The following is a 25,757-nucleotide window of genomic DNA, read 5'->3' as shown; positions in this document are numbered from 1 at the left end:
GCCCCAAGCTGGAATCTTGTGAAAGGCAGGCTCACCCCTTTTCAACCTTAAGAAGTATGTTTGACTCTCCCAATTAGCATTGGCCATTTTTGTTGTTGTTGTGGATGTTGCTGGGATATTTTAAAAGACATTTTGTGTTTTCATTTTTTTTCAACACTTGGGCACTTGTCTTGGGGGCATGCAGACCTTGGCTTCTCAAAGTACTGTTTGGTTTCCATTAAGACTTGCTAGTGTACAGGAAATTTGCTGAAAGATTAAAAATAAAATAACACAACGGTCAATATTTCTGCCCATAGGATGACAGAATTTAGAGGTGAAAGGGACCTTAGACAGAAGAATTGGGTCTAGGTGATCTTTAGATGAGATGAACCTGGATGAGAATTGGTCAAAAGAAATAGAGATGCTTAGAAAGGAGAAGAGAATGTTCAGCGGGTACATGATGGCTATCTTCAGGTATTTGAAGTACTAGAATATGAAAAGAGTTCAACTTTGTTCTCAGAGGACAGAACCAGGAACAATGAATACAAAATTATCTAATATCAACTAAATTAGGAAAGAGTTCTTAGTAACTAAAGATGTCCAAAAATGGAATGGACTGGCCCCAAGAGGTGGTGGGTTCACCTTCAACAGAGGTCTTCAATGAGCAGAGGCTTGTATGACTGATCATTTATCAAGGGTGTTGGAGTGGAAATTCCTTTCAAGTATGACTTGCATCAGATGGCAACTGAAGCCCCTTCCAATTCTACTATGAATCTATGCATTTGTGGTTTCAGGGGTCTCTTCCACTTCTGACATTTTGTGATCTATGATTGGATTAGATACTCTTTGGAATCCATTCCAGTTCTAAATTCTAGGATCCTATGACCAGGATGCTGAGGGCTCTGGAAACCACTCCCTAAGAAGATTGGTTGAAGAAACTGGGGATATTGACCCCGGAGAAAAGAAAACTGGGGATGGGACAATAGAATGAAGAAGATGATGCAAGAATGATTAGACTTGGACTTCAAGGAGAATGGTAGAAGTTACAGATTTTGACTTGATATGGGGCTGGGGGCGGGAGGGTGGGGGAAAGAATACCCTAAACAATTAGAGCTATCCCAAAGTAGATGGAGTTTCCCTTTCACTGGAGTTTTCTAAGTGGAGCTTCAATGATCATCAGCATAAATGCTTTAGCAAGAAAGTTTATTCAGGCATAAATTGGAAGATCAGGTGGAATCTGAGGTTCCAGACCACTCTGAGATTCTGTGATTCTGATTTGGTGAGTTCAGGACTCTCATTTTACAGATTCAGAAACTAAGGTTCAAGAGAGTTTAAATAACATGCCCAAGGTTGCTTTCAAATCCATTAGCTGAAGAAAGATATGAATCCAGATTCTCTGAATTTGGCACAGTGAATAGATCTACTATGTTGCTATGGTGCAATGTGTTGTCACTGATTCTGAAGGATTTGCAGTTTATGGAATCAGTCAATGGTCATCACAGAACTGTGGGTTCTTTTTGGTCATTTAAGGTCATTCATTCCAAGCTCAACTGACTTAGTGGCCAGAGAACAAAAAAGAACTCTGAAGTCACCAAAGGCTGATCCACAGACACAGTGGGACACAAGATCTAAAAGCCAAATACCCTGTAACTGTGTTAGGCCCCAAATAGCTTCCCTTGAATGTTGTTTGTCTACAGCAAGACAGGGAGTGTTAAAGATAAGGCAGTGGGAGAATGTAACCCGAAGACAGACCTTGGTCTAGCTACTCCCCTGAGGCAAAAATACTTTGAAACAAAGAGTGCAGCTACTCCCCTACTCCTCTGCCCTCTAACACACAATCCCTTTGCCAAAATACTGGCTCTCCCAGGAGTGGTGAGAATCCTGTCTTAGAGACCTGGATTCAAACCTTGCCTTTTTTGCATACTGGCTTTTTGGGGGTGGGCAAGTCTTTTCCTGAAGATGAGGGAGCAGGACTCACAGAATTCAACAATCTTCTATACTTTTAGGCCCAGCTGGTGTAAAGTACAGAAAATTTGTTCCTTCTAGCTGTCTCTGAAAGGGGGGAACAGTCACCACAAATGAATGGATGGTACAGTCACTAGCAACCATTTGTTAAGGTGGCAAAGGTGAAAAGATTGAGGTGCCCAGGGATTGGTAAATGTTTAACAACTAACTCTCTTAAAATGTAAGACATATTTTTAAGTATAATCTGGATCATTAACGTTTTCTCCATCACTTTAAGTCTAGATAAAAACAATTAAATAAATTAAGCAAAACAAAGCAATAAATCAGGTCCTGAATTGTAGCTTTTGCCCATTTCAAAAGTGTAAATGCTTATATTGAAAATTTAACAATTGTCTTTGGGTTCAACTGGCTCTGACCATCCAGTTCTTCCTTTGATACATTCTATGTGACTTGTCTATGCAGTGGAACTAATCAAATAAGCATTTATTAAGTGCCTACTGTATTCTAGGCACTGTGCAAGGTGCTAGGGATACAACGCCAAAAGTAGAACAGTTCTTGTCCTCAATGAACTTACATTCTAACTGAAAAGACAACATATACGTATATGAATATATCTACAATATATACATATACATACATACGCATATCTCAGCTAGGTGGCTCAATGGAAAGAGTGCTGGGCCTGGAGTCAGGAAGAGTCATCTTTTTGAGTTCAAATTTGACCTCAGACACTTCCTAGCTGTGTAACCCTGAGCAAGTCACTTAACACTGTTTGCCTCAGTTTCCTCATCTGTAAAATGAGCTGGAGAAGGAATTGGCAAACTACTCCAGTGTCTTTGCCAAGAAAACCCCAAATGGGGTCACAGAGAGTCAGCCACTGAAAACAATGAAAACCAAGAATATATATGAATATATATATGTATGCATATATGTGCATATATATATACACACAGATACATACATAGTAATGTGGGGAGGGAGGATACTAGAAGTTGAAAGGCACAGTTAAGGCTTCATGTAGAAGGTGGAATCAAGAAGTGTGTTGGTAAATGTTTAACATCCAGCTCTTTGGGAGGGGATAATGTATGTTCAACACAATTTTAAGTTTAATCTTCATTATTAACATTCCCTCCATCGTTTTCTTAAGTCTAGAAATTAGCAAAACAATGAATCAACTTGTTTTGTAGGCATTTGCTGATTTCTGAGGTATAAATGATCACACCAAAGATTTAATAAGTCATAGGACCTTAGAGATCATTTAACTGAACACCCTCCTGTTTACAAATCTCATTGTCTTTTTTTAGGGCTAGAAATCTCCAACTCCTTCCTGTTTGTACTTCTGTGTTACAGTTTCCAGTCTTAACATCCTAGTTTTCTTCTTCTTGACCTGCTACAATTTGTCACCATTCTTCCTCTAAGAATATCTTGAAGGTCAAAACTCAACTGGTTATTCTCAAAAGTCACTGGTAAACAGCATGGAAAATATGTGGAATGAATATTTTGTTTGTCTGCCTTTCACAGAGAATCACTGAATTTTAGTGCTAGAAGGAACATTTGTGGCCATCCAGTCTGAGACCTTTATTTGTTGAGGAGGAAATGAGGGTCTGTAGGGATTTGTCAGAGGTTATGCAGGATTTGAACCCAGGTCCTCTGATTCCAAATCTAACACGCTTCCTACTTAAGGATTTATAGCCAGCTACTTCCTCGTCAACTGTCTTCCATGTCAGTCCTTCCCATAAGAGAAATAAGGAGATGTGAAAATAATGCTAACTTAAGCTCTTGAGTTCAAATCCTAACTCAGACACTTATTTGCTTCCCTCATCTGTAAAATAGGTACCATAATACTTCAACTATCTATTTTACTCGTGTTTTTGGACTCTAAAAATGTGAATCTATTCAGAAAACCCCATGGAGATTATGGAAACAGGTTTATACATACTTTGAAAAAGCATGGAAGCAATAAACATCTACTAAGTGTTATGTGCTTAGGTACTGGAGATAAACAAAAAAACAAAGATGAAAAACAAGAAGAAAACAAAAAGGACACACAAATAGAGTAGGAAGAAGGGTTGAACTGGTGTGGTTGGAGGAATCTGCCCCATCACTTGGAGGATTAAAAAAAAATTGTCTTTGCATCCTGGATTCCTCACACAGTGCTTCACACATAGTAGGAGTTTTAATAAATTCTTATTGGATTTAAATGAATTGAAATGTTCCAAGTTTTTTTCTTTTTGGAGAGGGGGAAGAAAGGAATGTTTGTTTGTTTTTTGTTATTTCTTTAATTCTCCCAAAGCAGCCTAACTTTCCAGTCAGTAATGAGTGCTACAGCATGGCATACCTGATGCCAGATTGGATGCTGTTTCTGATTTGTGACTTTATTATCTGTTTGCGGTCACATCATCTCGTAATTAGCCACTTCAGTCAGACATGGCTGGCAAATATTTCAATTTTCTTCTTAATAAATGCTGGGCAGAATCCCATAAGAAGGACAGAGAGAGGAGTCAGGCTGTACCCAGAACCAGATGCAACTGGAAAAATTTCTCTGTGGAACAGAATTTTCTCCCATTAACCACTGATAGATGTGATAAGAGGCCTCCTTTCTGTTACTAATAAAAAAGGAGTGAGTGAGCCCACCCTCCAGCCCTCCAACATTATTTTATATGCTATGTGGGGGTATATGGAACACATTCAGTTTCGATTCATACAGAACCCCCCTTTATTTCTTCCTGTGGCAAGTATTATAAATAGGCCCCCCTCCTTATCTGATCCTTCCCTAAATGTTTTTCATTTGAAAACCACAGTTAATTTTAGATAGTTGTCACAGATAATCTCAAATTTGTGTGCATTGTATGCCCCAATTCTAAGAAAAACATACCATTTCTGAAGGTCCCTGACTTGACCTTTCCCTCCCCTTTCTAGTGCCAAGCTCAGGACCCCCTCCTTTCCCTTGCTTTTGTGCAAGGAGTCTCCTAGTAGTTAGGCCTCCAGCTTCCATTTCCCCAAGTAGATAAAGTCTATCCATCCTCTCTCTCTTGGCTGCCTTTCCTCTCCTCTCTGTCTCCAAATTGTGTAGTTAGGCCTAAAGGGATTGCCTTTTCTAAAGAGGTGGGAGATAGCAAAGATGTGGTTTTATGGACTAGGACTCCTGCAGTTTCACAATGACAAATCTGCCTCTTCCTTCCCTCAGGAGGGTTGGGCTCCTCACCCTTCTTGTGCAAAGAGGAAAAAAGAAGGTTGTTTTCTGAGCCTGGGCCACATTTCTTCTCACCTTGGTTAAGAGGTAAAACAACTTTCTGATTTCAAACTTGGAGAGGGGGTAGAAGAAAAAAGATACTTTCATGTGTTCTGCTATGAAGGTATGCAAAAGGTTCATTTTCTAGTAGTGCTCAAAGGTTCTAGGGAGAGGATGTGTTTGGGGAGGACAGATCCTCTTCTGCCTTTCCCTCTCTCTTATCTCTTCTTCTGTCTCTCCTTTTTCCTTCTCTTGCTCCTCCACAATTCCTCATGACAGATAGTACAGATATTTTTAATCTTATTTTTCCACATCAGGAAGAGTGAGGATCATGAAGGAAAAGAGACTTGCCCCAAGTCTGGTCAGGTAGGAAAAGCCAAGGCCAGAATGAAAGGATTCTTCCTCAAAATTCAGTGCCATGTCTAGGATACCCCGCTGCCTTCTTCATTTAGAAGGTGCCTAATATGTAGACATTTCTGGAAATAACAGAAAAGAGAGCAGCTCTGTGGCACCCGAACTTCGTGAGGAAGGGTCTTGCACAAGTAGATGTTTACTACATCTGGCAAATGTTTACTAAGGAGATGAGGGTATGGGCAGAGTCTGATGCTCACTTTTGTCCCCCATAACTGGAATTCACTCTTGCCTTTCCTCTGCTTCTTAGAATCCTAGGTTCATACAGGCAGAGCTAGAAGGAACTGTCAAGGTCATAGAGTCCATCTCATGCTACAGTTGAGGAAATTCAGACACGGAGCTTAAATCCCTGTCTTCTGCCATGGCTCAGCTCCTGAGCTACCTCAAATGGAAAGCTTAACCTTATTCCTTTGGTTGTCAGGGCTCTTTTCCCTTTCAAGTTATCTTTCCTGTGTGGATTTGTGTGCCTATTGTTTCTTCTACCAGAATATAAGCTCTTTGAGGGTAGGAACTTGCTTTTTTTTTTTTTTTTTTTGCTTTGTTTTCACCCCTCCCTCTGGTGGCTGACATGACACCTTGAGCACAGAAGGCCCTTAATGAATATTTATTCAATTAAATTGGTTTGTTGGAGATTCAAATATTAGAAGAGACATAATCCTTGCATTTTAGTTTAGTATATGATCTTAGGATCTAGAGCTGGAGAAAGGTCCAAGATGATCTAGTCCAGGGGTTCTTAACCTGAGGTCCATGGGTAGATTTTTGAGAGGTTCATGAGCCTGGATAAGGGATAAACATACCTCTGTACTTGCATTAACATCTAATTGAAATTTCCTTCAATTATGAATGTGTGGATATATGGATCCATATGCTTCACCAGACTGCCATCTATGACATAAAAGTTAAGAACTCTTGATTTAGTCCTATCATTTTATTTTACATATGAAGAGACTGATTACTTTGACATTATGTAAAATTTGGAGAGGTAAAGAGGGAATAAATAGGGACATTAAAAGGCTATTACAATAGTCATAGAAACATGGGATCCAATATCTAGACTGAAAGGGACCCTAGAGGACGTTGAGTTCAACTGTTTTTTTATTTTTACTGATAAGGAACTAAAGCACAGAAAGAGGTCATACAATAAGTTCCTGAGGCAGGATTTGAACTCAGGTTTTTGATATACACGTTGTCTCACCAGGCAAGTGGTTCTGAGGATTGCCCCCTTCACCAAAGCCAAACTAGAGTGGTGATGGTAAGAAAAGAGGAGAAGAATGAGAGTGGTGAAGTCTGGTCAATGATTGGATATAAAAGGTCAAGTAGAGAGTCAAATGCCAAGATTTTGAGGTGTGGTTTGTCCTTCATTCTTGAAGAGGACCATAGCATCAGGAAGATGATTCCATGAGTTGAAAGTGAATTGTATTTAAGTGAGGGAGGGCTGTGCAAAGTCACCAGCCTCATTTTCTCTACCAGAGCCAAATGGGGCCAGTGGCCAGATATATAGATCAGAACAACTGGAGATGGTCCAGAATGCAGTGAGAGACTTTGGCCTTTTTGAGCTATGGTCTTTTCAAGTTCTGACTTTGACGGAGTCATTACCCATTCAGTGATATAGGGCTGTTTAACAAGTAAGCCAAAAAATAATCAAACTGAGAGGGGAAGACCCTCAGGGTTGTTTCTGGGAGACCAAGTGCATGTATATGTCACCAACAGTCAAATCAAAAGTTGTGAGTATTCAGAAAGAAAGAGGATATCTTTAATTTTGAATAGGTTCAATTTGAAGTGGCAATAGGATATCAAACAGAGATATCTTCCTGTAGTTAGTAATATGGGTCAGGAGCCTTGAAAAGAGGGGAAAACTAGTGCTACAGATCTGAAAATTCTCTGCATAGAGGTATTAAGTGAAGCTTGGGAAATAAGTTTGTCAAGTGTAAGAATGTAAAAGGTTAATCAAGAAGGTGAAAACTTGAACTTTGGAGAATGTCCATCTTCACAGGCAAGAAGATGAGGAGCCAGTGAAAAAGGTACAAAAATAAGAAACGTCAAGGAAAGAAATAAAACAAAATACCCCAAAGATGAAAGGAATAGAGAAGATTCATAATGACTGTTGGTCTACCATGTCATTGGTAAAGTAAGATCCAAGGGGATGAGGACTCAAAAACAAAGGAGTGGAGACAAAGACCAAATGATAAATGCTTCATTTATGTGTAGCCCAGAAAGTGTGAGTGGTGAATGTAGGCACTTATTCAAGACTCATGGAATCAACAATTTTTGAACTGGAAGAAATCTCAGAGGCTGTCTAATCCAACCCATAACTGAACCAGAATCCCCTCTATAAACTACATCAAAGGGTCATCTGACCTCTTCTTGAAAGACCTAGATAGGGCAGCTAGGTGACACAATGGATAGAGCATTGGCCTTGGAGTCAGGAGGGCCTGAGTTCAAATCAGGTCTCAGACACCTACTACTTGTGTTTTTGCCTAAAAAATAGCAAACAAAACTTAAACACATAAAGATAAAATAACATAAATGAAACTATAAAAGAAAGACAGTAGATAAAATTCACCATCTCCAGAGGCAGCCTATTCCACTTTTGGATGGCTCTGATAAGAAACTTTTTCCTATACCAAACCTAAATTTGACTAGTTATAATTTCCTCATGTTATTCCTGGTTCTGATTGCTAGAACTAAGCTAAATAATGTGAATCCTTCTTTCACATGATAGTCCTTCAAATACTTGAAGAGAGCTATCATGTCCTACCTAAGTTTTCTCATTAATGCGTTCCTTTAATTGATCTTTATATGATATAATCATATATCTTTGCCACAGTTATATAATGCCTTCACCATCCCACTCAATCTCCTTCATATATTTTTTAAATATTCTTCCCAAAATGCAGTAACCAGAAATGAATAAATTATTACAGATGTGGGATGATGAAGGCAATGTACAGAAAGATTATCTCCTATTCCTCATACTAAATATTTTTCCCTGCTTAATGCATCCCAGGACTATTGACTCATAAGCAATCTGCAGTCCACTAAAACTATTGAGACTTTTTCTGATAAATTGTTGTCTAGTCATGCCACCCCCATCTTGTCCTGTGACAATGATTTTTTGGACCAAAGTTGAGTTTACGTTTGTCTCTATTAAATTTTATTCTATTTTAGTAGACATAGCCCACTGTTCTAGCCTGTCGAGATTTCTTTTAATCCACCATTGTATGTGGTCATTGCTTTCCCATAAAGCTTTGTGTCATCTGCAAATTCAACAAGCACAATGGTTATATTTTTATTGAATATATCAATAAACAGTACAGAATCATGCATATATATTGGAACACATGAATGGAGACCTTCCAAGCTGATATTGAATTATAAATGGCAGCCCTTTGAATCTGGCCATTCAATCAGTTCCAAAGTCACTTCATTGGACTGTCTTCCAGCTCTCACATCTCTCTAGCTGTTCCACAAGAGCAACACAAAAGACTTTGTCAAATACCTTGCTAAAAACTTGAAAGCCTAGATTTGAACCATATCTAACATTCCTCTTATCTATAAGTTTAGTGACAAGAAGGAAAAAGAAAATAAGGTTATTCTGGCATGACCTGTTTCTGATGAAACCAGACTGACTCTTTGTGGTCACCACTTCCTCTTCTAAAGGTTCACTAATTGTCCTTTGAATACTATGTTCTAGAATTTTGCCACGAATCCAAGACATCCTCACTAACCTACAGTTTTTATTCCCTTCCCTTTTTTGAAAATTGGGACATTTGCCCTGCTTCAGTCCTGTTGCACTTCTCTCATTTTTCACAGTCTTTTAAAAATCATCGACCTTATCTCAGCCATAACATCTGCTGCTTCTTTAAATATTAGCTGTGTGACTCTGAACAAGTAACTTAACCTCAGTTTACTCAACTGTGAAATGGGGATCATCATAGCACCTACCTCCCAAGGTTGTTGGGAGGATCAGTGAGATAATATCTGTAAAAGGCTTAGTACAGTGCCTGGCACATAGTAGGTACTTTATAAATATTTGTTGCCCTCTCCTCCTACCTGAGGGTGTCATTCATGTGGACCTGGTTCACCAAACACATCCCAGACTCTTAGATGATGTCTTCTCCTTGGATATCATCTCCCTATTAACCTTTTTCTCCTCTGGCCTTTCCTGTCCAGACGCAGAAGCAAAATAGGAATTGAATAGTTTGACAAATGAATTCAGTTATAGTGAATTGAAGTTCTATGTAATAAACAGGGCACCAGACTGGCAGCCAGGAGAGGATAGTTTAGGTTTTTATCCCGAAATAATCTCTGTTGTCCAGAGAAAGCCAAATAATTTCTTGGTACCTTAGTTTTCTCCTCTGAAAATATGAATAATTAATCAGAGTAGAAGTGTGGTTTAGGGGACTAGCCTTGGGGTCAAAAAGATTTGGGTTTAAATACCACTAACCTCAGGCAAATTACTTGGTTTCTCTGTGCCTCTGTTTCCTCATTTACAAGATGAGAGGGGTTGTACTAAATCAATGATCCTCTGATCCTGCATCTGATTCAATAAGTGGGCTTTCATAATGCTACAGAAGGGAGCCTTATGAAGGCTTACATAGTGGAGGAGAATTTGGAAATAGTATAATTTTTGTCCCAACTGCACCACTCTGGTAATCATTGGGCTGGCCTTTCTCTGGGGCCATATGAATGATTAAAGAGACGCCCATGTGATAGACACACATAGTCTGGGAATGAGCTACCCTTGACTGGGATTTGCTTTTGTCAGGTGAAAAGGTAGGAAGGGACTTTGGAAATTTACGTACTTGACTAGCAAAGGGGAGACTTCATGCCTTTTTGCTTTTATAATTAGACATTTGGGTGTAGCCACAATGTCACAAAATTCTTAATGTGGTTTTACTAAACTAAGACTTTTGGGACATGCTGCTGTCCCCTCATGTGCTGAATTTACATATAAGACAACTTTAGATACTTTCAGTCGTTGGGTTTTCTCCATGAAGATTCACCTCCTCTTCTCTGTTTTGTCCAGAGGCTGTCCATTTTAGTCAAGGAGATTGATCACCAGTCTTTTTTTTTTTTCTAGTTTGAAAAGAGAGAAGATAAAAGAGATATGATCCAAATTAGAATTGTGTTGCCCGGTATCAACTCTAAGACAAGGTGGAGGTAGGAAGTGCAAAGGTGATACTTTTAGCTAAAATGGAACCTGGAGATAACCTACAGGCTCCTCATGTATCTGAGCTGCCTTTTTTTCCATTGGCATGGACAACAGAGAATGGAATGTACCATTTTCTTTCCTATCAAGTGTTGAGATCTCATATTGCATGAAGAAAACCTTGTCCCCAACCTCTGACCAAGGCCTGGCTTAGCTGGTCTGTCTTACCTGGTTTGATTTGGGGCAGTCCTTATTTTTCCCTAATTATCTTTCAAACCATGGACCCTTAACCTTGGAAATTTTAGAAGCATCTAAGTGGTTTAGTACAGTAATTCTCAAACTTATTGGCCTCAGGAACACTTTACACTCTTTAAAATTATTAAGTATCCCCCAAATAGCTTTTACTTATGTGGGATCAATATTTGCTTTATTAGAAATTTAAATTTCTTAATATCATTATGAAAATAGTATTGACCCTCAGGACTCCTTGCATAGGGTCCCTGGAAAATGGTTTGATAACCACTTAAATTAATGGTAGTGTGATAGAATGCTGGACTTGGAATCTGGAAGACTTGAGTTTGAATCCTGTCACTTATGTAAGTGATCCCATGTTCTCATTCTCTGTGCCTCAGTGTTTTCATCTGTAAAATCAGGGAGTTGGACTTGATAGCTTTTAAGGTCCCTTCCAACTTTAAATCTCCTAGAATACTCCCAGAAGGAATAATATCTTGCTAGTTCTGGAATGAGAGTCAGAAGACCTAGATGAAAAGCCCAGACCTGCTACTTACTGATTTTATGATTCTGAGAAGAAAGTCACTTAACTTTGCTGAGCCTTGGTTTTCTCATCTAGAAAATAAGGGACTTGAACAGTATGATCTCCAAGGGACCATCCAACTCAAAATCCTCTGATTCTATTGTACTATAAATAAATGACAGTTTACATCTTAATGACCTGAGCATTGACTGTGGAGTTCTCAACTTGAAGCCCACTGACCTTGTTGGAGGAAGTCTTGTATTGTCTCTCATTACCTATGTGGCTGAGGACAAGTCTCTAAGCCTCAGTTTTCTCCTCTCTAAAAGGAGTTGGTTGGACTCAATAATCTTGAAAGTCCCCCTGAGCTCTAAATCTTATGATCCTTCTTCAGCCGGCTAGAACATTTCTGAAGAATTGTTTTTAATGCCATGGGTGAGTCACGTCACTTTTCTAGCTTTCAGTTTCATCATCTGTGAAATGAGAGATTTGGACTACCTGGTCCCTGAAATTGGTTCCCATTCTCAAGCTGGTGATCCTGGGATTACACTTCCCTTTGCAATGGAATCTCAGCTTTCCCGGAATTGGAGCCAAAGCTTGTCTGCTCCACCATTTTGTCACTTTGCCTCCCCACCTTGCACAGAGATTGGGACTCATTCATACAGTGATGTCTCTAACTTCTACGTGTCTCTGGGGATGAGCTCATTGGTTTGTAGAACTGTAATGACAGAGAGTAGCAAATTTATGGAAAATGAGAAACAGATTTGTCCTAGAGTGGGGGAAAGACAGATAGAAAGAAAAAGACAGAGACAAAGATACAGGAAGACAGTGGGGAGGAAAAGAAAGAGAGACAGACAAGGAAAGAGGATATTCTTGTTCAAGGAGATTGGTGGTAAGAAGGGAAATCTGGAAAACAAGACTCAACTGACTTAACCCGATTAACTATTTTAAAATGTTTAGAGAAAATGGTCAAACATTGAACTACTTCCTGGAATTGAAGAGCCAGGGCAAAGGTAGCACTTTATTAGGCCTTTACTTCAGGCTTGGAAAGCCCTGAGATTGTGAAGCCTGAGGACCTTTCTAATAGGGGTGGGGAGCTGGAGCCTTCTGTGGCGGATGGGCAGTGCTCAGCTGAGTACCTAGGCAATCCTGCTGATGCTGGAGTGACTAACAATTCTGCGAGAAAGCTGGTGAGCTGCTTCTCCTGCCACAGTCTACCTCTTTTGCTCAGGCTGAGCATCTCAGAGTCATAGGATTTAGAACTTAGAGCCCTTCTAGTCCAACCCTCTCTTAGAAGAGAGCTGAGTCCTAGAAAAGAAAAAAAAATCACTTACCATGTCTTTATTTCACAGCAACAGAGTTGAAATCTGAATCCAACCCTCTTGACACCAAACCTAGAGATCTTTTTTTCCTTTTTGTCCTGGGTGCAATTTAATGTAATGGATAAACCTCCATGAGTGGAGTTAGTGTCCTAGAATCAATTTCTACCTCTGACACTTCCTAACTACGTTACCCTGGTCCAGTTCCTTAACCTTTGTATCCTCATGTGTAAAATGTAACAAATAATAGTAGTCCCTATTTTTCTTGCTAGCCTGGTGAACCTCAAAAAAGAGAACTTAGGTAAGGGACTTTGTGAACTCCCAACTAAATGTCAGTTGTGATTATTATGGGGTATCATCATTATTATTTTGACTGATGCTTGATGGGAGCAAAGAGGTCAATTCTTCTTTGGCTGGTTATTTTTCTTGCTTCTTTTTCTGTTTGGTGGCCCAAGTAGTGGGCTTATTGTCTCCACTCGCCCACCCCAAACCCCAAGGGATGACTTGAAGCCTTGAAGGGAGACCCTTTGACCTCCCTGCATTATACCCAGTGACCCTGATACCACTCAGACCTATTAACAGAGCTCCCAACCAGGTGACTGCTGGCCAGAGCCCAGCAGAGTCCAAAGTGATTTGGGAGTCAGTGTCCTGAACAAGCCACTGATTAGCTAGTAATCAACTAGTGATTAGCAGGCTGGGGTCACCTGGAGTTCAGTTCTCATTGTTCCTTGTAAGAATCCTGGAATGTTTGTGAGGATGCTGTCCGTTGTAAAGCCTGATCCAGAGAGATTTGATTAAGGGGAAGAAAAATCTTTTTGTACTTTCTCCCCCACCTCCAAGAAAGCATTGAGCACATCCACACTCAGGAGGCAGGCAGTGGGTGCAGGGAACTCACTGTTGCTTTTGCCAGTTAAAAGAAAACACACTAAGGATAAGCTTGGAGCTCAATCAAACAGCATTTATCAAACAAGTACTACATACTGGGCATTGTGCTAAGTTCTGGGGATACAAAAGAGGCAAAAGACAGTCTCTTAGACAAGTAGGAAAAGCAATGGATTAAATAGGAAATCTTAAAATATTAGGATTCAGAACTAAGGGAGCTCAGAGTCCAAACCCTACTGTCCATTAGGAATTTGTTCTACAGAATTACTGGAAAATGACCATCCAGTGTCTAATTGAAGACCTTCAGTTATGGAGAGCTTACTACCTTTCAAAACAGCCCATTCCTCTACCTTTGGACAGTTCTGATTGTGGGGAGGGTTTCCTCCACTTCTTTCATCCTCTCCCATCCTTTATATCAAGTACAAATCCCTCTCTTCAGTTCTTTTCCATTGCTCTCAGCCCTGGCTCCTGAGACAAAACAATACCAGTCTAATCTCCCTTTCATATAAGAGACTTTCTAATATATGAGGACAATTTGAGGCTCTTTAAAGTCTCTTTCTAGGCTAAGCAGCTCCAGTTTGTCCCACCTCTCTCTGCCTGAGTGCCAACCCTCTCACCATCATATCTGCCCCCCCATAGGTGTGTTCCAGTTTGCCAATGTCCTTCCTAAAATATGGCACTCAGAACTAAGTATCATCCTCTAGAAGTGGTATGAATAGAGCAGGGGCTGCTAACTTGCTGTGCGATAGCAGAAGAAGGTCTCTGGGGCTGTTTCCCCATATATAAAACTAAGGGATTGAACTAGATCAGAGAGGTTTTTTTATAACTATTTTAAATATATTTGCTTTTCTTTGTAATCTTATGCATTTTATTTTATGCATTTAAAAATGTCATCCTGAAGAATCCATAGGTTTCACCAAATAGTCAGAGGTGTATAGCCTCAAACTGTTAAGAGCCCTAAACTAGACAATCTCAAAAGTCCCTGCATGATTCAAAGATGCTATGTCCCATAAGAGAAATCCTAAACATGGCATAGCCCAAGGAGGTCATTGCAGGATCTTTACAAGAACCAGCAGTCATTCCAGGATACAGCAGTCAAGGAAACATCCATCCTTAGCTTGAGAAATACTCGTTTTATCCTGCAGCACTGCATCAGGCGTTTCCAGTATTTTAAACCAAATGGAAGATACATTGGACCAGTAACCATGTTCAGCCATCCAGTTGGAAGATGGATCAATTTAATGGGGGGAAGAAATTCTAAGAGACTCCTGACCTTGGCTGCCTAACAGCGCTTCTAGTTCAGTCTTTGTTGGTTTCCTATTCCAAGCAGTAAAATAGTATTTTATGATTCTGTAGTACCTTATGAATTATAAACCGTCTCTATCATATCACTGTGAGAATTGCTTCTATTCCCATTTTACAAAGAGGAAAAAAGGTTCAGGAAATTGAAGCTGTCCATGGACGTGTACATTTAAGTATGACAGTCCAGAGGTGATCCTAAATCTGATGACTATGACCACTCTTTCCAAGGCACAGTATGACTTTTGCCATTAGGAAATAAACAACTTTAAAATGGGCTGGTCTGACTCTTGTAGCAGTTAGGATGAATTGGTGGGGATTTCCTTTGGATAAATGGATAGGGGACAAAGGAGGATCCTTCATCCAGGAAGGGATTGGGACCTACCAAGCTTGAAAGGACACTATTGAGGGCAGTGCTGTAGTACCATCAGACTGTGAAGCTATTGAGCAAGTTGGTAGAAGCCTGAAATGGCCATGGGTCAGATGTATTCTCTGCCTTTAACATGCCTTAGCCATGTCCGTTTGCTCACCTCATTCATCTTGCCTGAAACATCTTATTTCTCCTCTGTTCATGTAAGTTCTGCTTTTCCTTCAAGGTTCAACTGGTGTTATGTAAAAGAGAAGGTTAGTACACCCTTCACTGAGGATGGAACCTTTATCACACATACCGTGGTTAAGGGTTGCCTCTGACTCTGTGGCATCTAACCAAGTTTTCTTCCGGTCTGTTCTGTTTTAAGGCAATTAAATTGAAAGAGTAAGCATAAGCTAAAAGAGGAGGCAAAATTAGCTGTATTTGTGTATAGTACAATGGTTTATTTAGAAAATCCTAGAGAGTCAATAAAAAAAATTAAAACAATTAGTGACAGGATAAAATAGCAGGATGCAAAATTAAAAAAAAAACACAAAAAAATCAACAGCTCTTCTGTATATTAGTAAAAAAAATTCCAGCAGGAGAGTGGAAAAAGAAATTCCATTAGAAATAACTACAAAATGCATGAAATATATGGGACAAATCTACCAAGACAAACTGGGGAATTACATGAATATGTAACACCCCCTCTGGCCCTACTTTCCTAATTCTCACTTGCATTGGCAGGTTGGGTCCCCAGAGGGCAGTTGACTACTAATTACACTCAGGGTTCTAAGGAGTGTCCTGAGGAGCTAGGCTTCTATTACTGTCACTAATGAGCCCCTATCAGTGTGTTTCCCCTTAACTACAAGCCAGCTAAAATACCTTTTAGCAAAGATATTTTCTGAGAAGGTATAGCAAAATTAGTTGGTTCTTGTACACTTTCCTGCTGCACACACAAGATCCCTGGGCTCAGTCTTAAAGTACAAAGGTAACAAGATAAGTGAACTTAGGACAGAAGAGAGGTATCTTTCACCTCCTAACACTAGGAGTTCATCGAGTCTTTTCACTGAGTCTTCACCAAGTTTGCCTTAGGTGTAGCTCTGTGTTGAACTCTTAGACTTGGTGCTTTTCCATAGATGACCTTTCTATGCATCATAAGGGGTCACACTCCATGAAGCCTTTGAAATCTTTGAGTGATTGTCTTTATGAATATATTTAGAGATGATTCCATTATCATTGGCCAATGTCCCTTCAGGGGTCACTGGTACTGTTATTGATCATCTCTTATAGGATATCTGATGGGACTTTTGGATCCCTGAAACTCACAAGGTTGCCTGAACGCTCCAAATTCTACACAATGCAGTAACTTTTCTGGAAAACAAATTATTCTCATATACCCCAGGATGGTCAAAGACAGGGGAAAATATGCTATATAAATAAAAATATATAGAATTCTCCACTGAATAGGAGATAGCTGAACAAATGAAACTAACATAATGGAATGTTACTGTGCCATAATAAATGGCAAATATAGAGAAATAGGTGAAGACTTGTAGGAACTGAGATGGAGCAAAGTAGACGGAACCAGGAGAGTAATTTACATGATGACCACAATAAAATAAAAGCTCAAAAATGCTCTGGGTATCCTTATCCCAATTCCTAATCTTATAGACAACTATCAGGTCACACAGAAAAGCTCCATCTACCTCTCAGGATGAGATGGGAAATCCCAAACCCTCTAGATCCTTCCAAACTTGCAAAGCCCTTCTTTGACCAGAGTGGGAAGGGAAGCCCTGGCTGGCCAAAGTCAAAGCAGTGGGTACTCTTTCCTCCCCATTCAGTTGTAGAACTTTACTGGAAAGTCATGCTTGTTCCAATTTCTGAAATTGTCTAATTCCAGCAAACTCCATGCTTTTAATACGAGACCCCAGGGACATGATGAGATCTTTCAGTCACTTGGAAGAGACTTTCTGTTTGGAATCATTCTACTTCATCACAAGGCTTTCAAAAACTTTTTACACTTAGTCTATAGCCTCTAATTGATTATCTAATTGACAGAGTATCTTATCACTTACTGAAAGTGGGGTGCGATGAATAACTATCAATCAATTCTATCCTTAAAGTCCTAAAACACAAGTCTTTATCCCTCATTTGGCAAAAGTCCTTACCTTCCTTCCACTGTCATTGAATTTTTCCTATATACATGTCATCTTCTAACTAAATGACAACTGAAAAAAGACCCAGTGATCTTAGTCCACATTATAAGAAGTCAGATATCAACAGAGAAGAAGGAGATAATTCAGCCGACCTCTGCCCTGGTCATGTCACATCTGGAGTTTTTGTTCAATTCCATGACCACCATTTAAGAATGATATTGACAAGCAGGAATGTTGCCAGAGGAGGGTGATCGGAAGGCCGTGCCATACATAGATGTGTTAAAGGAAGTTAAAATGTGTAAGATTGTGACATAAGGGAGAAATCCTCCAGCCAAAGAATTCAAAAGAGCACATCCTTTATCAGGTCCTCCCTCTTGGTCTTCCAGTCCTTGGGGTCCCTGACCACCTAGCCTAGGCAGAAGCTCAGTGTGCAGTGGTGAAAGAGAACACTGCTTTAGTATGATGCATGACCTCTATCTGTCCTATGGAGGCCCCATCATCAGGCATATGTTTATGTTGACCCAGATTTTTAGCCCTGTCTTCAAAGTTCTCACCCTCCTATTTCTCTGTGTCTGGAAGAGAACATATGCTATCTCCTCTATAGTGTAGCAAGTCAGACCTATACCTTCTGTGACTTGTGCTTATCTTTCCCTTATTCTCCCTACTGCTTTTAATACTTCTCCTTCACTGTTGAGAATGAGAGAGGTTGTCTATGAATGGTGAGTATAAGGTTTGAGGGCCCATGACAGTGAGGCATCCATAAGGGAGTTCCTTCCAGATCTGGAACTGATCAAAATACCAGAATCTTTCAGCAGATACTGGAAAGGATGCCTCAGTATGAGCTTGGTCCAACCTCTATTCCTCATAGAGAATATACTGATGCAACGTAATGACCCCCAGTCCTTGCCATCTACCCCACTGGAAGGCAGCTAGGTTGTGCTGGGTCTGGTGTCAGGAAGACCTGAATTTAAATCCAACCTCCAACACTGAATGACCTCAGGACAAGACACTTAAACTCTATCTACCTCAGTTTGCTCATGTGTAAAATGGAGTTAATAATAGCACCCGCCTCCCAGAATTGCTATGACAACCAAATGAGATGATATTTGTAAAGCACTTAGCATAGTGCCTGACACATAGTAGGCACTTAATATATGCTTATTTCTTTCCTTCTTCCCCTTAGTATTTCTGTGCTCTAGCTCAAATTTTGCTTAGTTGCTATCTCTGCCAATTAGAGTATGAGTTCCTTGACTCCTTTGCTTTTTCTGTTTGAATCTCCAAGGATATAAAGATAGCACAGTTCTTGATATATAGTATGTTTCTAATACTTTCTTTTCTCATTCATTTAACATTTCCAGTTCTGGAAAGGACTATTCACTACCTGTCTCACAGAACTCCTCTCTCTCTACATCAACCCTGCCTCCATCCCGGGGACTTCTAATGTCCATTTAAAATCTCTCACCTCCAAGATCATTAAGTTCTTCAATAGCCATGAACTACATCTCCATACTACCCCAGCCATCCACAGGCTTGATGATACTTTAGACTTCACCATTACCTGAAACTATATTGTGCTTCCTTCATGGTGAACTCTGAAATTCCCCTTTCTGATCATAATCTCTTGTTTTTTGCTCTTTCCTCTGCTTCTCTCTTGAACCTATGACAGTGGTCTTGTGAAGTAGCCCATTCAATTTTTGGTAGTTCTGATAGTGAAGTTTTTATTTCGTTATTATCAGGGATAATCTTCTCTGTGATTTCTACCATTGCTTCCAATTATTCTCTCTGATACCAAGCTAAGCAAATTGAAAATCTCTTCTGCATTACAGTTCATATACTTATGCTTCTGGTGCCTAATTTACCCATCTGTCAAATGAGGAGATTGATTAGATAGTCTGAGGTCACTTCAGGCTCTGCATTGAGGATCCCAGAACCTCATGAATGCTCCTATCAGCTATTACATTACATCAAGTCTTTTTCTAACTTCATTTCCTTTTTTTTTTTTTGACAAGAGTGCTAGAAATAGATAAGGAGAGTGCTGTGGATATCACTTACCTAAATTTTAGAAAATAAGACTGTCAGATTAGTAGGAGAACTGGAGAAAGTTGTATCATGACAACCCAGAAAAGAGAGACTATCTAGAATGAAAAGAGTACCAAATAGTGTCAATGCTGCAAGGAGGTCAAGAAGAATGAAAATTGAGAAACAGCAAGCAGATTTAGCAATTAATTAAGAGATCTTTGTTCTAGTGGTGGCAGATATCAGGGCAAATATTCATTTAAATTCAACAATTTTTTGTCAAGTCCTGTGTAATACTGGAGCTTGGAGATTTTTTAAAAAATGAAATAAAAATAATTTGCCCTTAAAGAGTTATTCCTTATACTGAGGGAATACAACCTACATTTCCATGAATGAACACATGGTCAGAGTTGTGATGGAAGCAAAAGAGGTCTCTGAATATTTGAGAAAGGAGAAAGTACTAGAAGCTGAGGTGGAATGGAGAGAGTAGAGAAGGCTTCAAGGCAAAGCTTTGAAAAAGCAAGTCAGCTTAATGGGGATTCATATATTCCAAGGATTTGGTTCAAAATAAAAGATTCCTAGGAGCAGGAATGGATCCCAGGACTCATCTTGTCCAACCCAACTTTTTCATTTTAAAGAGAAGTAACTTGAGAGAAAAAGGTGGAAATAGTGTTGGTTATACCCTAAAATATTATAGAAATGAACATTGTTGTTGATGATGATGGTAATAGTTTTAAAATCCTTTGGGGATTTCAAAAGATTTTTGAGAAGAATAATAAGCACTCAACTTATAGAAAATAGAAGGTCTGGGTAGTCTGGGCAATCACCACAAAGCTTGTGGCAGGCATTCAGATACATTCAGTGGTGCAGGTATGATTCTAAAGAAAGACTCCAGACTTGGGAACACAAGTCCAGTGACTTCAGGATGCCTTCCTCCCCTACCCCTATACCCCAATCCTGCTACCCAGGAACACTATGAGGCTGCTGATAAAGAGAACCATAACCATCAGCCTATTCCAGACCCTCATCATTCCTTTCCTGGTATATTGCAAGAGACTATTCCGTGGGGAGAAATCAGGGTCTGGAGCAGTTGAGTAGCTTAGCTGGAGAGCTGTGGACTAAGGAAGGGAGAAGAAGCTGGGTCCTCTGGTATTTTCTATTTTAACAGATTATTCTTGCTAACTAAATGCTAGACACCCAGTTGTTTTGACCTGCTGTAGGAATTAAGTGTCCTTAAATCCTGGCATCTTGTGGCAAAACCTTGGTCACTTTTACCATCATTTTAGCTTGGATGAATTCTCTTCACGCTTTCTCACATCTTCTTTTACACAGGCAAAAATCAGGATTAAGGATAAAAGTAATTCTTTGGGACAGTGGCCCGAAATTTGGGGCTTTCCCTTTCTCTACTTCAGAATACTATGAGGCCTCCTGAATGTTGGAATTGGAGCCTAAGAACATTGCTGGAGAAACTTTGGCTTTTTACTATCACATTTAGAAATCTCAGAATTTGGGAAATGACAAAACAAATTGTAGTATTTGATTATGGAATACTATTATGTTATAAGAAATGATGAGGGAGTTGGTTTCAGAAAAATCAGGGAAGACTTATATGAACTGATACAAAGTGAAGTGAGCAGAACTAGGAGAACATTGTACACAGTAAAAGCCATATTGTGCAATGACAAACTTGGAATGACTTAGCTACTCTGATCAAGACCATGATCCAAGCAAGACAATTCCAAAGAATTCACATGAAAAATGCTATCCATCTCCAGGGAGAAAACTGATAGATTCTGAATACAGATTGAAACACATTGTTTTTCACTTTATTTTTTTTGCTTTTTTTGACAACATGGCTAAAATAAAAATATGTTTTGCATGACTTCACATGTATAATAGTTATCATATTACTCTCCTTTTCAATGGATGGGGAAAGGGCTAGAGAGAAGGAGATAATCTGGAACGCAAAACTTAAAAATAGAAATGTTAAAAAAAAACTCAAAATTTTACCTGTTCCTCAATTTCCTCTTTGTGTACTGCAAAATTACCCCTTCTATGGTTCTGAAATGACAAATCCTGTCACGTGATATTATAGTCATAACAAAAGGGATATATGTCACAAACATATTCTCCTCTCCCCAAATAACCTAAACAAACAAATCTGGATTAGGTAAAACAAAGAAAATAACCATATGAATAAATCTCTTTTCCTTCCCTGTGTCTCAGGGTCAAAGTAGAAATTTAGACTGTCTAAGTAACATAAAGAAACATAAAAGGAAGACACCTCAGTGTTCATCTTATGTAGCACCTTATTTTTACAAAGGAAGGGACAAAGGAAGGAAAGGATTTACCTAAGGTCACACGCATCATAAATATTCTAGCATAAATCCAATTCCAATGATCCAGATCCAGGCCTTCTAACTTTCCTGACATCTCAACTCAAAATCCTGAGAAAATAAAGATATAGCTGGTTCAGAGTAAAAGACTCGCTACCACCAGACCCTCATCACTTCTTTCCTAAGAGATTACAAGATACTCTAACTTGGTTTCCTTGTCTCAAAGGTTTCTCCAATGTAATTTATCCTCTACACAACTGCCCAAATGATTCCTAAAGTGCATGTCTAATCATGTCATTTTTTTTTTAAATTTCATAAACTACAGTGGCTCCCTATTATCTCTAGGAACAAACACAAACTTCTCTGGTGGAGGTTTAAAAAGTCCATTAAAAACTAGGCCTGAACCTTGCTCTTCAGTCTGATTAGACATTACTTCCATTCACATTCTACAATACAATCAAAAGCTCCACTATGTGGTTGAATTTGTGTCTAGGGTACTCTGCTGATCTATTTGTTCTATTTTTAATCAGTACCAGATAATTTTTGATAATTACTTTTTCATAATATAATTTGAGATAATATAATACTAGGCTCTCTCCATTCTTACTATTTTTCATTATTTCCCTTGCTATTTTTGACCTTTTGTTCCCTCATGTGAATTTTGTTATTATTTTATCTTGTTCCAGGAGCCATCCCCTTGGTAGTTTGATTGGCATTATCTGTAGATTAATTTAGGTAGCATCTGCATTTTTATTTTATTGGTAAGGCTGAGCCACAGACATTGAAAATCTCTCCAGTTATTTAGTTATTTAGTTATTCTACTATTTCTGTAAACATTATTTTGTAGTTATATTTATGTAAGCTCTGTGTATGCCTTGTCCAGTTAGTCTCATATAGTTTATGCATTTTTTAGTTAAAATGAAATTTTTCTTCCCATATTTTTCCTTTTAGTAATAATATTTTCATATACTTATTTATATATGTAACATAATTTTTATTCAGGATATTCAGAAATGTGGATTATTTTTGGATTTATTCTGTATCCTGCTACTTTGCTGAAGATATTAATTGACTTTGTTATTTTCTTTGATTCTCTAGGGTTTTCTAAGTAATCCATAATATTGTCTATGAATGGGGACATTTTTACCTCTTATTTGCCAATGTTTATTATATTAATTTTTTTATTCCTTGTATTATTCCTATAGCTAACATTTTCTAGTATTATGACAAATAAAAATAGCATACTTCATCTCTTTGGGAAAATTTCCAATGTTTGTTTATTAGAAAAAAATGATCTTGGTTGTAGATACTTTTGAACATATTTAGAAAAGGCCCTTTCAGTCCTGTATGTGTGTGTGTGTGTGTATGTGTGTGTGTCTATTTAGACATAAATATGTGCTGTATTTTTTTGAAGGTATTTTTTTGCATCAATTGATAAAAATCAGATGACCTGAAAATTCAGATCAATTAAACTAACTTTTCCAATGTTGAACCATTTTTTTTTGTATCCCTAGTACTGTATAAATCCAATTTAGTTATAATGAATAATTGTTATACTATATTATTATGGCCTTTTTGATAAAAATTATTTAGAATTTTACTTTTGCATTAATATGGATTAATGATAACAGTCTGTATGTATATTTTCTTTTCTTTAATTTTTTTGTGGTTTAGGTTACATAACTTCTTTTTAAAATGAGTTTATTTGCTGAAATATCTTTTTGCTCTGTTTTATAAAATAATGTATATAGCATAGGATTTTTTAATATTTAGTAGATTTTGTTTATCAACACTCTTAAAAACAGTGTTTTTTACACCTTAGTCAGTTTCATCTGATATTGAATTCTTTTTTTTTTTTTATTTAACTTTTAACATTTATTTTCACAACATTTTGGGTTACAAATTTTCTCCCCTTTTATCCCCTCCCCCCCCCCAAACCAAGCATTCTAATTGCCCCTGTGACCAATCTGCTCTCTCTTCTATCCTCCCTCTCTGCCCTTGTCCCCATCTTCTCTTTTGTCCTGTAGGGCCAGATAGCTTTCTTGACCCCTTAACCTGTATTTCTTATTTCCCAGTGGTAAGAACATTACATTTGATCCTAACACTTGGAGTTCCAACTTCTTTAGCTCCCTCCCTCCCCACCCCTTCCCTTTGGAAGGCAAGCAATTCAATATAGGCCAAATCTGTGTAGTTTTGCAAAAGATTTCCATACTAGTTGTGTTGTATAGGACTAATTATATTTCCCTTCATCCTATCCTGTCCCCCATTACTTCTATTCTCTTATGATCCTTTCCCTCCCCATGAGTGTCGACCTCGGATTGCATTCTCCTCCCCATGCCCTCCCCTCCATCCTCCCCCCCACCCTGCTTGTGCCCCTGTCCCCCACTCTCCTGTATTATGAGATAGGTTTTCCTATCAAAATGAGTGTGCATTTTATTCTTTCCTTTAGTGGAATGTGATGAGAGTTGACTTCATGTTTTTCTCTTGCCTCTCCTCTTTATCCCTCCACTAATAAGTCTTTTGCTTGCCTCTTTTATGAGAGATAATTTGCCCCATTCAACTTCTCCCTTTCTCCTCCCAATATTTCTCTCTCACTGCTTGATTTCATTTTTTTTTTAAGATATGATCTCATCCTTTTCAATTCACTCTGTGCACTCTGTCTCTGTGTATGTGTGCATGTGTGTGTGTGTGTACTCCCACCCAGTACCCAGATACTGAAATGTTTCAAGAGTTCCAAATATTGTCTTTCCATGTAGGAATGCAAACAGTTCAACTTTAGTAAGTCCCTTATGACTTCTCTTTGCTGTTCACCTTTTCATGGTTCTCTTCATTCTTGTGTTAGAAAGTCAAATTTTCTTTCCAGCTCTGGTCTTTTCATCAAGAAAATTTGAAAATCCTCTATTTCATTGAAAGACCATTTTTTCTCCTGAAGTATTATACTCAGTTTTGCTGGGTAGGTGATTCTTGGTTTTAGTCCTAGTTCCTTTGACTTCTGGAATATACTATTCCATTCCCTTCGATCCCTTAATGTAGAGGGTGCTAGATCTTGTGTTATCCTGATTGTATTTCCACAATACTTGAATTGTTTCTTTCTAGCTGCTTGCAATATTTTCTCTTTCACCTGGGAGTTTTGGAATTTGGCCACAATGTTCCTAGGAGTTTCTCTTTTTGGATCTCTTTCAGGCGGTGTTCTGCGGATTCCTTGAATATTTATTTTGCCCTCTGGTTCTAGAATCTCAGGGCAGTTTTCCTTGATAATTTCATGGAAGATGATGTCTAGGCTCTTCTCTTGATCATGGTTTTCAGGTAGTCCCAGAATTTTTACATTGTCTCTCCTGATTCTATTTTCCAGGTCAGTTGCTTTTCCAATAAGATATTTCACATTATCTTCCATTTTTCGAATCTTCACGCTATGTTCTGTGATATCTGTCTTTCTCATAAAGTCCTTAGCGTCCATCTGTACCATTCCAGTTTTGAAAGATCTATTTTCTTCAGTGAGCTTTTGAATCTCCTTTTCCATTTGGCTAATTCTGTTTTTGAAAGCATTCTTCTCCTCATTGGCCTTTTGAACCTCTTTTGCCAATTGAGTTAAGCTAATTTTCAAGGTATTAATTTCTTCAACATTTTTTTGGTTCTCCTTTAGCAGGGAGCTGATCTGCCTTTCATGCTTCTCTTTCATCCCTCTCATTTCTCTTCCCAGTTTTTCCTCCACCTCTCTAACTTGATTTTCAAAATTCTTTTTGAGCTCTTCCATGGCCTGAGCCCATTGAGTGGGCTGGGACACAGAATCCTTGATTTCTGTGTCTTTGCCTGATGGTAAGCATTGTTCTTCCTCATCAGAAAGGAAGGGAGGAGGTGTCTTTTCTCCGAGAAAGTACCCTTCAATAGTTTTATTTCTTTTCCCTTT

General features: G+C 38.7%; 1 long non-coding RNA gene and 1 pseudogene across 1 annotated transcript in view; both read left to right on the top strand.

The window, feature by feature from the left end:
- The window catches only part of LOC140521135 (uncharacterized), an 84,384-nt gene that overhangs the window by 10,474 nt on the left and 48,153 nt on the right, over nucleotides 1–25,757 (top strand). The gene's annotated exons all lie outside the window — the stretch shown is intronic.
- Nucleotides 15,596–15,707, top strand: LOC140521903 (U6atac minor spliceosomal RNA; annotated as a pseudogene).

This window comes from Notamacropus eugenii, chromosome 1 (assembly GCF_028372415.1).
Source record: "Notamacropus eugenii isolate mMacEug1 chromosome 1, mMacEug1.pri_v2, whole genome shotgun sequence".
Classification (NCBI taxonomy): domain Eukaryota; kingdom Metazoa; phylum Chordata; class Mammalia; order Diprotodontia; family Macropodidae; genus Notamacropus; species Notamacropus eugenii.
The sequence above is the reverse complement of the archived record's forward strand: the minus strand, read 5'-3'. Positions and strand labels throughout refer to the sequence as shown.